This window comes from Entelurus aequoreus, linkage group LG27 (assembly GCF_033978785.1).
Source record: "Entelurus aequoreus isolate RoL-2023_Sb linkage group LG27, RoL_Eaeq_v1.1, whole genome shotgun sequence".
Classification (NCBI taxonomy): domain Eukaryota; kingdom Metazoa; phylum Chordata; class Actinopteri; order Syngnathiformes; family Syngnathidae; genus Entelurus; species Entelurus aequoreus.
In genome coordinates, this window is record NC_084757.1 from 30,723,516 (window position 1) to 30,738,878 (window position 15,363).

Sequence of the window (15,363 nt, forward strand, 5' to 3'; positions counted from 1 at the left end):
TTTTCTTACCTCCTGGTACCTGCTGATGTGCATTTGGGATCTGCATAAATCCTGAAAAATTGTGTGTGTCCGCCATTGTAGTCCATGTCGACACCGTAGTCATATAGTTTCTTCTTATTCTCTATCTTCTTGTTATGGGGCGCACCGGTTTATAAGGCGCACTGCAGATGAATGGTCTATTTTTGATTTGTTTATTTTTTCATATATAAGGCGCACCAGACTATAAGGCGCATTAAAGGAGTCTTTTTTTTTTTCTAAATGTAAAACACTTCCTTGTGGTCTACATAACATGTAATGGTGGTTCTTTGGTCAAAATGTTGGATTGATTATGTTTTACAGATAATCTTCAAGCTACTTTCTGACAGTCGCTTCAGGATGCGCTGTTTTGTGGGCGGTCTTATTAACGTGGCTCACCTTCGACAGCGTCTTCTCCCCGTCATCTTTGTTGTAGCGGTGTAGCGTGCAAGGACGGGGGTGGAAGAAGTGTCAAAAGATGGAGCTAACTGTTTTAATAACATTCAGACTTTACTTAAATCAATAACGGAGCGGCATCTCCTCATCCGTGGCTCACTAGTGCAACAACGCCAGAAATGTGTCCTGTAAAAAAATCGTCTGACCGGAACTCTCTAATAACTAAAGTTCCTTGGGTGAATAATGTAAGCTCACTACACCGGTAGTTTTTAGCACTTACATGGCGAGTTTACTGACAGATATAAGTAAGAACCATACACTACTTTATATTAGAAATGGCAACAGTGGAGGATGAATGTCCCATAACAAGAAGATAGAGAAAAAGCTAACTGTTTTAATGACATTCAGACTTTACTTCAATCAATAACGGAGCAGCATCTCCTCATCCGTGGCTCACTAGTGCAATAACAACGCCAGAAATGTGTCCCGTGAAAAACTCTCTAATAACTAAAGTTCCTTGGGTGAATAATGTAAACTCACTACACCGGTATGTTTTAGCGCTTTCATGGCGAGTTTACTGACAGATATAAATAAGAACTATACACTACTTTATATTAGAAATGGCAACAGCGGAGGATGAATGTCCCATAACAAGTAGATAGAAAAAAAGATAACTGTTTTAATAACATTCAGACTTTACTTCAATCAACAACAGAGCATCATCTCCTCATCCGTGGCTCATTAGTGCAACAACAACTCCGGAAATGCGTCCCGTGAAAAACCATCCGACCGGAACCCTCTAATAACTAATGTTAATCATCATTGTATTTTTTTTTTCATTTACGATTTACACAACGTGCCAACTTCACTGGTTTTGGGGTTTGTACTCTCCGGATGGACTGTGTTCTCTACCTTGACTAATTGTTTAAAAACATACACTACCGTTCAAAAGTTTGGGGTCACCCAAACAATTTTGTGGAATAGCCTTCATTTCTAAGAACAAGAATAGACTGTCGAGTTTCAGATGAAAGTTCTTTTCTGGCCATTTTGAGCGTTTAATTGACCCCACAAATGTGATGCTCCAGAAACTCAATCTGCTCAAAGGAAGGTCAGTTTTGTAGCTTCTGTAACGAGCTAAAGTGTTTTCAGATGTGTGAACATGATTGCACAAGGGTTTTCTAATCATCAATTAGCCTTCTGAGCCAATGAGCAAACACATTGTACCATTAGAACACTGGAGTGATAGTTGCTGGAAATGGGCCTCTATACACCTATGTAGTAATTGCACCAAAAACCAGACATTTGCAGCTAGAATAGTCATTTACCACATTAGCAATGTATAGAGTGTATTTCTTTAAAGTTAAGACTAGTTTAAAGTTATCTTCATTGAAAAGTACAGTGCTTTTCCTTCAAAAATAAGGACATTTCAATGTGACCCCAAACTTTTGAACGGTAGTGTATGTCAAAATGGTGCATTTTTCTGGCCAAATGGAGTGTTTTGCGTGTAGCATGCCCATGGCGACCATATTTGTAGGACTTATTCTGTGCTTGTGATACACAGCTTATTTCTTTTGTGCGATTCCCGAACCAAATTCTTGTAAGATCGCGTTCCCAAATTGCGTTGCATTCTCCGTGTTATTCCCAACAGAAGACCTCTTTCCTCTTTAAAAAAGATAAGGGAGTCCTTTACACGGGTCTACAAAGAGGAGCAGAGGGAGGACCAGCAAGGCCCCAGATGGACAGTGTGTAATGTTGTTAGCTATAGTTAGCCAATTTAGTCACACTGCCAGCAGCTCCCATTACATGATCTAATTTCCCCCCCTCTCCAGTGCTCTTTTCCTCCGATTTGTCAGGCATCACAGACACACTCCTACACAGGCCAAAGAGGGGTTGGGAATGGAGGAGGTGAAAGACGGACGGACAGAGGTGCAGATGGAGAGGGTGGGGGATAGTATGTCCTACATGCAGCTTCTGTAGCAAGAGAAACGCATGAAAATTGAATGAATATATTAATAATTGAGCAGATTTTTGCGAGAAAACTGGGGGGGTTTTTTTTGCAGGGCATTTGAAGCGAAGAACAACAATGACGACAATAGGTACTAGAGATGCGCGGTTTGCGGACACAACCGCGGAGTCCGCGGATAATCCGCGGGTCGGGTGGATGCATGACGAAAAAAATAGATTTTAAATAGATTCGGGCGGGTGGCGGTTGAACCAATTCGGAAATACATATACATAGTTAAATGTTGTTACCCACATACGAAAAACGAGCAGCACTCTTTGAAACAGTTAATTATTCATCAGGCACTGCTGCAGCTGTCACGCCAAATTTCTTCCCCCCTACAAAAACCTCCCCCCCCCCCCCCATTTACTTCCGGGGCTGCGTCCAATAAAGTCACAAAGTTGCCGGGGGTCCTTAACCGGCACGCGACTGTCCTGTTTCGCGCCTGTACAAAAAAAAACCAAATAATCGATTTCTTCAGATTCCAGCAGCTGTCAAAGACGAAGTATCCTTCCAGCGACGGGCAGTCAAAGCCGAAGTGCTATCGATCGCTGTCAATGACGTAAGAGGAAACATGACCACGGAAGTAAATGGGGGGGGGGGGGGGAGGTTTTTGAAGGGGGAAGAAATTTGGCGTGACACAGCACACCACAACAGAACACAACACAAATAAAAATATGGCAACGCCGGCAGCAAACGTGGTACGCAACAAACTAAAAAAGGGAATACTAAAGACCAGGGGAAAAAAATAACAATAATAGTCAACACTTTCTTAATGGAAATGACAATTATATTATAATAATGATAAATAAAATTATCACGCATTAATATCTCTTAGCCTCTAATGCAGACCTGGGCATTCTGCGGCCCGCGGGCCGCAGAATGCCCTTTGTGCGTCCCTGTCCGGCCCGCGTGAGGCCAATTATAAATTACAAAATAAATTTTAAAAAGTATCTATGTCGAGTGTGCAATACAACGGTGCTGCTTTTGTTTTGAAAATCGTTATTTGTATTACTTCCGTGTGGACGTATGCGTGATTGTGAGTGAATGTGAACAACTGCAATTACAAAATAAAGTTGAAAAAACATCTATGTCCTGCGCGCAATACAACTGTGCTGCTTTTATTTTGAAAAGTATTATTTATGAGCGTGTGTCCGTGTGTAACCTGCGAGTGAAAGTGCACATGCAGCGACAAGTGATGCACGGTTTACACCCGAGACGCCAAAAAGACAAAAGTTGATGAGGAATGCCGTGTTTTCAACAAGACATGAACTGCAAAGCAACGTCCCCTCACCTAAGGTGCGTGCCTGCGCAATTGCGCACTGCTCAAGCGTCCGCTGCGCGCAGCAAGTATATGCCGCGCACCAAATCAAATCCCATCTGAATTCTAAACAAAATAAACATATTTATTCTATGGAATTTTGCAATGCAACTTTGAGTGACAGTGACAACAAGCGGCCCTAATGGTGTTCGTCAACACCGTTCAATTGAACACCGTTCAATTATTGTAACGTCTATCGAGATGCTTCGAGGACAGGAATTATATCGATCACTTTATTGAACAAAACTGTTTATATTCGGACATAACCACACCAAAAACATGAGTAAAACAATTCTATCTCGAAAAACTAGTCATTTTCTGCCGTACAAACCAGGCCAAAACCAACTTGTCATCTGTCACCAACACGCATAGCACTAAACCACTGGTGCGTTTAAGGCCACACAAAAAGTCGGACAACTCAAACACCACACAAAGTTACACTATGACTCCTCAGTCATACGTGTGCTTATTTTACTGTCATTTATTATTAATGTTAATTTATATATATTAGTCATGGAATGCTGTTACACACACTATGTTGAAGTATTACTATTATTATTATTATTATTATTATTATTATTTATCTTACGGTATATATCAAAAATAATATTGAGCAAAATTTAATTGAAATATTGTCGATGTGGCCCTCCAGCAGTGTTCGGGTAGCTCATGCGGCCCCCGGTAAAAATTAATTGCCCACCCCTGCTCTAATGCGTGGCCAAGAGATATTAATGCGTGGCACGCATTGAATGTCTCTGCTGCATTGGATCAGTCTCCTTTCTTTAACAGGCAAAAGCTTTCTAACCTCACTAATGCCTTGCATCGTCTATATTAGATATATGACAACGGGTGGGTGGCGGGTGGCGGGCGGTTGTGGTTTTGAAAACATGTTAGTTCGGGTGGATGGCGGGTGGATGACGACTTTTGTGATGCGGTTGCGGATGAAATAATTGCCTATCCGCGCATCTCTAATAGGTACACTAGCACAGTTTGCAAATATTGAGCAATTGGCAAACTGCATGAAATAATATGTATTCACGAATATGTTGTGGTATTACTGTGTGTACAACTACACTGCATCATACTGAGAGCTGTTTCCAATATTTTGATTGGCTTATTTATATTAAAAATAACTCTCAGTATAAACAACAATAAAACATAAAAACAATTAATGCCTCTCTGACAGTCAATCACAACTGAGCATCCCTGCTCATTATCATTTTGCTTTATTTTGGAACACTATATATATAAAAAAGAATTTATCGTTTCATTTTATTTTTCATAATGGTTAGGTGGTGCTTTAACAATTTTTTCTTGAAGTATTTTCATTCTGATCCTATTTTTTTACATGTATTTATTCATTGATTTAGTTCCCCGTTTTATAGTATATTGTGCATGTGCTCATAATGGGACCCGTTGAGGAGGTGTAGGCCAGAGATGGGTAACCAATAAGAGCATTTTCCGTATTTTCCGGACTATAAGGCGCACTTAAAATCCTTTCATTTATAACCCGGTGCGCCTAATGTACAGAATAATTTTGGTTGTGCTTACCGACCTCGAAGCTATTTTATTTGGTACATGGTGAAATGACAAGTGTGACCAGTAGATGGCAGTCACACATAAGAGATCTGTGTAGACTGCAATATGACTCAAGTAAATAACACCAAAATGTTATATGTTCCATTGAAAATATAGAACATTACAAAAATCTATAAAAATGTTTTAGTACGACATTGGTAAGCTATGTAGCTGAGAAGTTGTGTACTGTGCTTCAACATACGAGTATTATTAAGGTGTGTGTATAAGGTAAGACATTATCTGGCGCTTTGTTTCGCAAGATTATGCAAAAGCAACTTTTCTTACTTTCTGGTACCTGCTGATCTGTATTTGGGATCTGTGTAAGTCCTTAAAATTTGCGCGCGTCCGCCTTTGTAGTCCGTGCAGATGCCATAGTCGATAAGCTTCTTCTTTTTCTCTATCTTCTTGTTATGGGACATTCATCCTCCACTGTTGCCATTTCTTATGTAAAGAAGTGTAAAGTTCTTACTTATATCTGTCAGTAAACTCGCCATGAAAGCGCTAAAACATACCGGTGTAGTGAGTTTACATTATTCACCCAAGGAACTTTAGTTATTTTAGAGAGTTTTTCACGGGACACATTTCTGATTTAAGTAAAGTCTGAATGTTATTAAAACAGTTAGCTCCATCTTTTGACACTTCTTCCACCCCCTTCCTTGCACGCTACAACAAAGATGTCGGGGAGAAGACGCTGTCGAAGGTGAGCCACGTAAATAAGACCGCCCACAAAACGGCGCGTCCTGAAGCGACTGTCAGAAAGAGACTTGAAGATGATCTGTAAAACATAATTTATGCCACATTTTGACCAAAGAACCATCATTACATGTTATGTAGACCACAAGGAAGTGTTTCGCATTTAGAAAAAAATAATAATAATATGACTCCTTTAATGCGCCTTATAATCCGGTGTGCCTTTTGTATAAAAATAGACCTGACTAGACCTGCTCATCGGCAGTGCCTCTATAATCCAGTGCGCCCTATGGTCCGGAAAATATGGTAATAGTACACATTTAAAGGCCTACTGAAAGCCACTACTACCGACCACGCAGTCTGATAGTTTATATATCAATGATGAAATCTTAACATTGCAACACATGCCAATACGGCCGGGTTAACTTATAAAGTGCAATTTAAAATTTCCCGCTAAACTTCCGGTTGAAAACGCCTTTGGATGACGACGTATGCGCGTGACGTAGCCAGTGAAACAGAAGTATCGGTACTCCATTGAATCCAATACAAAATAGCTCTGTTTTCATCTCATAATTCCACAGTATTCTGGACATCTGTGTTGGTGAATCTTTTGCAATTTGTTTAATGAACAATGAAGACTGCAAAGAAGAAAGTTGTAGGTGGGATCGGTGTATTAGCGGCGGACTACAGCAACACAACCAGGAATACTTTGACTCGGATAGCAGACGCGCTAGCCGACGCTAGCCACCGACCGCACGGATGATCGTGGTGAAGTCCTTCTTCCTTCCGTCGATCGCTGGAACGCAGGTGAGCACGGGTGTTGATGAGCAGATGAGGGCTGGCTGGCGTAGGTGGAGCGCTAATGTTTTTATCATAGCTCTGTGAGGTCCCGTTATACTAAGTTAGCTTCAATGGCGTCGTTAGCAACCGCATTTTTAAGCTTCGCCAAGCTGGAAAGCATTAACCGTGTATTTACATGTCCATGGTGTAATAGTATTGTTGATCTTCTGTCTATCCTTCCAGTCAGGGGTTTATGTATTTTGTTTCTATCTGCATTTGAGCCCGATGCTTTTACGTAAGCTCCCTAGCTAAGTTAGCTTCAATGGCGTCGTTAGCAACCGCATTTTTAAGCTTCGCCAAGCTGGAAAGCATTAACCGTGTATTTACAGGTCCATGGTTTAATAGTATTGTTGATATTCTGTCTATCCTTCCAGTCAGGGATTTATTTATTTTGTTTGTATATGCAGTTAAGCACGATGCTATCACGATAGCTACGTAGCTAAAGTGTTTCGTCGATGTATTGTCGTGGAGATAAAAGTCACTGTCCATTTCGCGTTCTCGACTCTCATTTTCAAGAGGATATAGTATCCGAGGTGGTTTAAAATACAAATCCGTGATCCACAATAGAACAAGGAGAGTGTGTGGAATCCAATGAGCCAGCTTGTACCTAAGTTACGGTCAGAGCGAAAAAAGATATGTCTTGCACTGCATTCTAGTCCGTCACTCTAACATTCCTCATCCACAAATCTTTCATCCTCGCTCAAATTAATGGGGTAATCGTCGCTTTCTCGGTCCGAATTGCTCTAGCTGCATTGAAAACAATAGGAACATATGAGGAGGTGATCAACTCACTACGTCACGCTACTTCCGGTAGGGACAAGGCTTTTTTTTATCAGAGACCAAAAGTTGCGAACTTTATCGTCGTTATTCTATACTAAATCCTTTCAGCAAAAATATGGCAATATCGCAAAATGATCAAGTATGATACATAGAATAGATCTGCTATCCCCGTTTAAATAAAAAAAAATTCATTTCAGTAGGCCTTTAACTTTCAAAACAAAGAAACTTCATAGTAAGTGTTACAAAAAGACCCATGTGATATTTTATTACTTTTTTTTAATAAACGTAATACGGTCCCTAAATGGACTGTAATGGCCCCCGTATAGGAAAAAGGCTCCCCACACTGGAGGTTGAGCCTACATGTCAGCACGGCTCTTTGTTCAGCGCTCCATGTGTGGGAGCTGCTGTTGTAGCTGGCTGGACGTCAGCTTCGTGCCCGGCAGCCTGTGCTGTTACTCAAGTCAAAATCCCCCGGAGGAAGGCGAGCTCGCTTCAGCCTCGCCACCTCCAGACTGGGTCAGAGGCGAGGAGATGGGACGAGGAGGGAGGTGCGAATCCCAGCGGGGCTGTAAGAGGGGTGAAGGGAAGGGGGATGAGCGAGACACACACAGTATTTGCACAAAGACATGTGAGCGTATACACACACACACACACACACACACACACACACACACACGTGAGCATGCACGCAGTCGACAAGAAAAGCTTCCGGGAAGACAAAACAAGCTGCTGTTGCCTTTGTGTCATGTTTGGTGTTTGCACGTCAGCGTGTGTGTTGAGTCAGCCAACATGCAGACTGAGGTAATTATCACCTCTGTATGAAACTGTCTGGTGGGGGGGAGGAAGACGGTGCGCATGTTTGTGTCATCATGTCGTACTAAAAAAGAAAGACGTTTTTTTGGGGTTTTTTTCTGTGAACATCTTTCGCATAGGTCACACAAGGTCTCTGCAAAAACGACTAAGAATGCGGTAATATGCACGCCAGGCCTGTGGTTGGCGATGTCACTTTGTAAAGGAACACTACATGCTTGTTTTGCAACTGGGGCGGTATAGCTCGGTTGGTACAGCGACCGTGCCAGGGTTCCAGGTTCGATCCCCGCTTCCGCCATCCTAGTCACTGCCGTTGTGTCCTTGGGCAAGACACTTAAACCCACCTGCTCCCAGTGCCACCCACACTGGTTTAAATGTAACTAAGATATTGGGTTTCACTATGTAAAAGCGCTTTGAGTCACTAGAGAAAAGCGCTACATAAATATAATTCACACTTCAACCACAAACCCCGTTTCCATATGAGTTGGGAAATTGTGTTAGATGTAAATATAAACGGAATACAATGATTTGCAAATCCTTTTCAACCCATATTCAATTGAATGCACTACAAAGACAACATATTTGATGTTCAAACTCATAAACTTTATTTTTTTTTTGCATGTAATCATTAACGTAGAATTTTATGGCTGCAACACGTGCCAAAGTAGTTGGGAAAGGGCATGTTCACCACTGTGTTACATGGCCTTTCCTTTTAACAACACTCAGTAAACGTTTGGGAACTGAGGAGACACATTTTTGAAGCTTCTCAGGTGGAATTCTTTCCCATTCTTGCTTGATGTACAGCTTAAGTTGTTCAACAGTCCGGGGGTCTCCCTTGTGCTATTTTAGGCTTCATAATGCGCCACACATTTTCAATGGGAGACAGGTCTGGACTACAGGCAGGCCAGTCTAGTACCCGCACTCTTTTACTATGAAGCCACGTTGATGTAACACGTGGCTTGGCATTGTCTTGCTGAAATAAGCAGGGGCGTCCATAGTAACGTTGCTTGGATGGCAACATAAGTTGCTCCAAAACCTGTATGTACCTTTCAGCATTAATGGTGCCTTCACAGATGTGTAAGTTACCCATACCATCACACATGCTGGCTTTTCAACTTTGCGCCTATAACAATCCGGATGGTTCTTTTCCTCTTTGGTCCGGAGGACACGACATCCACAGTTTCCAAAAACAATTTGAAATGTGGACTCGTCAGACCACAGAACACTTTTCCACTTTGTATCAGTCCATCTTAGATGAGCTCAGGCCCAGCGAAGCCGACGGCGTTTCTGGGTGTTGTTGATAAACGGTTTTCGCCTCGCAGAGGAGAGTTTTAACTTGCACTTACAGATGTAGCGACCAACTGTAGTTACTGACAGTGGGTTTCTGAAGTGTTCCTGAGCCCATGTGGTGATATCCTTTACACACTGATGTCGCTTGTTGATGCAGTACAGCCTTGAAGGTCACGGGCTTAGCTGCTTACGTGCAGTGATTTCTCCAGATTCTCTGAAACCTTTGATGATATTACGGAGCGTAGATGGTGAAATCCCTAAATTCCTTGCAATAGCTGGTTGAGAAAGGTTTTTCTTAAACTGTTCAACAATTTGCTCACGCATTTGTTGACAAAGTGGTGACCCTCGCCCCATCCTTGTTTGTGAATGACTGAGCATTTCATGGAATCTACTTTTATACCCAATCATGGCACCCACCTGTTCCCAATTTGCCTGTTCACCTGTGGGATGTTCCAAATAAGTGTTTAATGAGCATTCCTCAACTTTATCAGTATTTATTGCCACCTTTCCCAACTTCTTTTTCAGGAGTTGCTGGCATCAAATTCAAAAGTTAATGATTATTTGCAAAAAAAAAAATGTTTATCAGTTTGAACATCAAATATGTTGTTTTTATAGCATATTCAACTGAATATGGGTTGAAAATGATTTGCAAATCATTGTATTCCGTTTATATTTACATCTAACACAACTTCCCAACTCATATGGAAACGGGGTTTGTACTTCCTGTCACCGTATGTGTGTGGGTTTTATTGTGTAATAAATAGATACAGGCCAACAGTTTGGACACACCTTCTCGTTCAATGTGTTTTCTTTATTTTAATGACTATTTACATTGTAGATTGTCACTGAAGGCATCAAAACTATGCATGAACACATGTGGAGTTATGTACTTAACAGAAAAAAGGTAAACTACCTGAAAACATGTTTTGTATTCTAGTTCCTTCAAAATAGCCACCCTTTGCTCTGATTGCTGCTTCGCACACTCTTGGCATTCTCTCGATGAGCTTCAAGAGGTGTAGACACCTGAAATGGTTTTCACTTCACAGGTGTCATAGTTGTGATGCCTTCAGTGACAATCTACAATGTAAATATAGAACAGTTGGGATTTATTAACTCACAATTATTGACATTCAACGATTTGGTGCATTTGCAAACAGCTAAAATGATGTACAAAGCAAACTATAACCTGCTACCCAATAATGTACAAAAATTATTCTCAACAAAAGGAGAACTATAAACTTAGAGGAAAATATAATTTAAAACATTTGTATGCTAGTACAACACTTAAAACCTTTAGTATATCAGTATGTGGAATTAAATTATGGAATGGATTAAGCAAATAAATCAAACAAAGCACCAATATGATTCAGTTTAAGAGACTGTTCAAACTACAAGTGTTCACAAGTGTGTTTTTTTTATTGAGACAAAGATTATTTATGTATTTAATATGTGTTTGCTTACTATGGTATATTATTTATTTGTTTACTGTTCTGTTACAGAGAACAAGGAAATGGGATAAATGTGAATACCTTCTGCACGGTGGTGTGCCGTCAGGGCCTTTAGTTTTGTACCTTTTTATAGTCATTAAATCATGTACCTACCTTCATCCGATGTCCACTCCAACTATTCTTGCATCTCGGGAAAACGAACAACCCATAGTCCTCGTTATGACAGAATGTCGCCAGCGCTGTCATAACGAGGACTATGGGTTGTTCGTTTTCCCGAGATGCAAGAATAGTTGGAGTGGACATCGGATGAAGGTAGGTACATTATTTAATAATGACTATAAAAAGGTACAAAACTAAAGGCACGCACAAAGGCGGAGAACAAACTTGACTGATGAAACAAAAACTAGCACTTGGGCAAAAAACTATGAAACAAATAAACACTTACTGTGACAAGAATATAGACAAAACTCACTTGGCATGGAACTATGGTAGCATGGGTAACATGGGTAGCAGAAGTCATAGAAGTCAAACAGAGTTAATGTCGCCAGACAGACTGCCTGGCAACTGAAAGCTTAAATAATACCGACATGATTAGTGACAGGTGCGCGAGTGCAAAACGTGAGACAGGTGCGTGACATGAGGACAGGTGAAAACTAATGGGTTGTGATGGAAACAAAACACACAAGAGTGCACAAAGAGTCCAAAAACCAAACCGAACATAACCAAAACAAAACATGATCACACAGACATGACACTGAGCCCTGGTCAGGCAGCAGCTTTTTGCGATATCTCCGTCTCACTGATATGTGTGAATGAGAGGTAGAAAAGCTCAGCGTCGCTGGGGTGGGGGGGCAACGTCGTTTGGCTTCACCTGCTGGTTTGCACGTGCAAATCTGGAGAATTGATCATGATTTGTCCTTAGGAATCTTATATTCAGGTAAATATGCTGCATATTTTCCCGCCATACATAGAAAATACAGATGTTTTTTTCACATCCCGTGGATCTGAATGAATATAAAGCTCACGCTATGTAGCAACATGACCGGTTTGTCGCAACACAGCGTCCTTAGGGAGACGACAAGCCAACGTGTTTGTGTGTGGGTGGCACATCTGGCACTGGGAGTTAATAATCTGTGAGTGTGGGACTGCTTCCTGGTAACATTTTGTGGCGCAACATGAAGCTGGTAACCGCCGAACGTGTTCAGCACATTTTGTCCGTACAGTATGTGGAATTTTGTGTTAGACGGAAAATGCAGCGTCGCACAATGTTCTCCATCATCAATGAGCCGGTTGCGTAATCCAATGCAAGTAAGAGCAGGTTCCCACTGGATAACATAAACAATCTGTTTATTTACCTTGGCCACAAACAGTGGGAGACAGGGATGTGGAACGAGGAGGGGGTGGAGGCGAAGGAGGATGGTGTTAAGAATTCTCCATGTTTATACACACTGTAAACCCGAATAAGTAAGCAGAACTCAAAAAAAGGGAGGCAATCAGTTGCCACTCAAATATTTGAGTATATCAGATCGTAAATATTTGGAGTTTATGTTAAAGGCCTACTGAAATGAAATTGTTTTATTTAAACGGGGATAGCAGATCCATTCTATGTGTCATACTTGATCATTTCGCGATATTGCCATATTTTTGCTGAAAGGATTTAGTAGAGAACAACGACGATAAAATTCGCAACTTTTGGTCGCTGATAAAAAAAAGCCTTACCTATACCGGAAGTAGCGTGACGTCAGAGGAGGAAGGGCTGCTCACATTTCCCCATTGTTTACAATGCAGCGAGAGAGATTCGGACCGAGAAAGTGACGATTACCCCATTAATTTGAGCGAGGATGAAAGATTTGTGTATGAGGAACGTTAGAGAGACAGACTAGAATGCAGTGAAATACATATCTTTTTTCGCTCTGACCGTAACTTAGGTACAAGCTGGCTCATTGGATTCCACACTCTCTCCTTTTTTGTATTGTGGATCACGGATTTGTATTTTAAACCACCTCGGATACTATATCCTCTTGAAAATGAGAGTCGAGAACGCGAAATGGACATTCACAGTGACTTTTATCTCCACGACAATACATCGGTGAAGCACTTTAGCTACTGAGCTAACGTGATAGCATCGGGCTTAACTGCATATAGAAACAAAACAAATAAGCCCCTGACTGGAGGAATAGACAGAAGATCAACAATACTACCAAACTCTGGACATGTAACTACACGGTTAATGCTTTCAAGCTTGGCGAAACTTAGCAATGCTGTTGCTAACGACGCCATTGAAGCTAACTTAGCTACGGAACCTCGACAGAGCTATGCTAAAAACATTAGCTCTGCACCTACGCCAGCTCTCATTTGCTCATCACGACCCGTGCTCACCTGCATTCCAGCGATCGACGGTACGACGAAGGACTTCACCCGATCACCGATGCGGTCGGCGGCCCGGAGGAAGTCAAGGTGAGGTCGGCGGCTAGCACGTCTGCTATCCATCTCAAAGTCCTCCTGGTTGTGTTGCTGTAATCCGCCGCTAATACACCGATCCCATCTACAGCTTTCTTCTTTGCAGTCTCCATTGTTCATTAAACAAATTGCAAAAGATTCACCAACACAGATGTCCAGAATACTGTGGAATTTTGAGATGAAAACAAAGCTTTTTGTATAGGATTCAATGGGCTCCGAATACTTCCGTTTCAACGATTGACGTCACGGGCATACGTCATCATATCGAAACGTTTTCAGCCGGAAGTTTGCCGGGAAATTTAAAATTGCACTTTATAAGTTAACCCGGCCGTATTGGCATGTGTTGCAATGTTAATATTTCATCATTGATATATAAACTATCAGACTGCGTGGTCGGTAGTAGTGGGTTTCAGTTGGCCTTTAAATGTACTTTTAAATTATATTTTAATTAAACTTACCAATTAAGCCATCTCAAAAATGTTCCTCCTTTTTTATTTTTATTTTTTTATAAACTTTTATTTGTAAATTTCAACATTTACAAACAGTTGAGAAATAACACTCAAAGTAAGTACAAAAACAGTACAAAACAGTACAAAAACAGTGCAAAACAGGGCCAGGGGGTTGTAAATTCAAAGTAACAAAAATAGAATGCAAATTATATATTTTATATATATATGTTCCTCCTCGTGTCTGCTGCCTGAAGACGAAGCGTACGCAAATGCTACAGAATAAAAGCACTTCCTCTCTGTGTGTGCGTGCGCATGTAATAATTTATATATACATACACACACAGAGTATAATACAGTGGTTCTTAACCTGGGTTCGATCGAACCCTAGGGGTTCGGTGAGTCGGGCTCAGGGGTTCGGCGGAGGTCAAGACACACCCGACTCATCGTGTAAATAAAAACGTTTCCCTATCGGCGTATTACGGATACGGCAACAGCAGAAGTCACACTGATTTGCAGGTGTGTAATTTGTTGTGAGTTTATGCACTGTGTTGGTTTTGTTGTTTGAACAAGGTGATGTTCATGCACGGGTCATTTTGTGCACCAGTAAAAAAACATGGTAACACTTTAGTATGGGGAACATATTGATTAATTAGTTGCCTATTAACATGCAAATTAGTAACATATTGGCTCTTAACTAGTCATTATTAAGTACTTATTAATGCCTTATTCGGCATGGCCTTATTATAACCCTAACCCTCTAACCCTGGCCCTAACCCTAACCAAATAACTCTAAATTAAGTCTTTGTTACTTAGAATATGTTCCTCATACTAAAGTGTTACCAAAAACATATAACTTTGTCTTGAATTTGAAAAAAAACATTTTATTTTTCACTAAAGAAGGGTTCGGTGAATGTGCATATGAAACTAATGGGGTTCGGTACCTCCAACAAGGTTAAGAATCACTGTTCTTAACCTGTGACGAAGACCAAGGAGCTGGTTGTGGACCTGGGAAGGAGGAGGAGTACTCCGGCGACCCCTGTTTCCATCAAGGGGGTCGATGTGGACATGGTTGAGGATTATAAATACCTCGGTGTACACATCGACAACAAGCTGACTGGGTCAAAACACGCTTAGGCACTCTACAAGAAGGGACAGAGCAGCCTCTACTTCCTCAGGAGGCTAGGATCCTTCAACGTCTGCACAAAGATGTTGAAGATGTTCTACGAGTCGGTGGTGGCGGGCGCCTTCTTGTACGCCGTGGCCTGCCGGGTCAGCGGGCTGAGA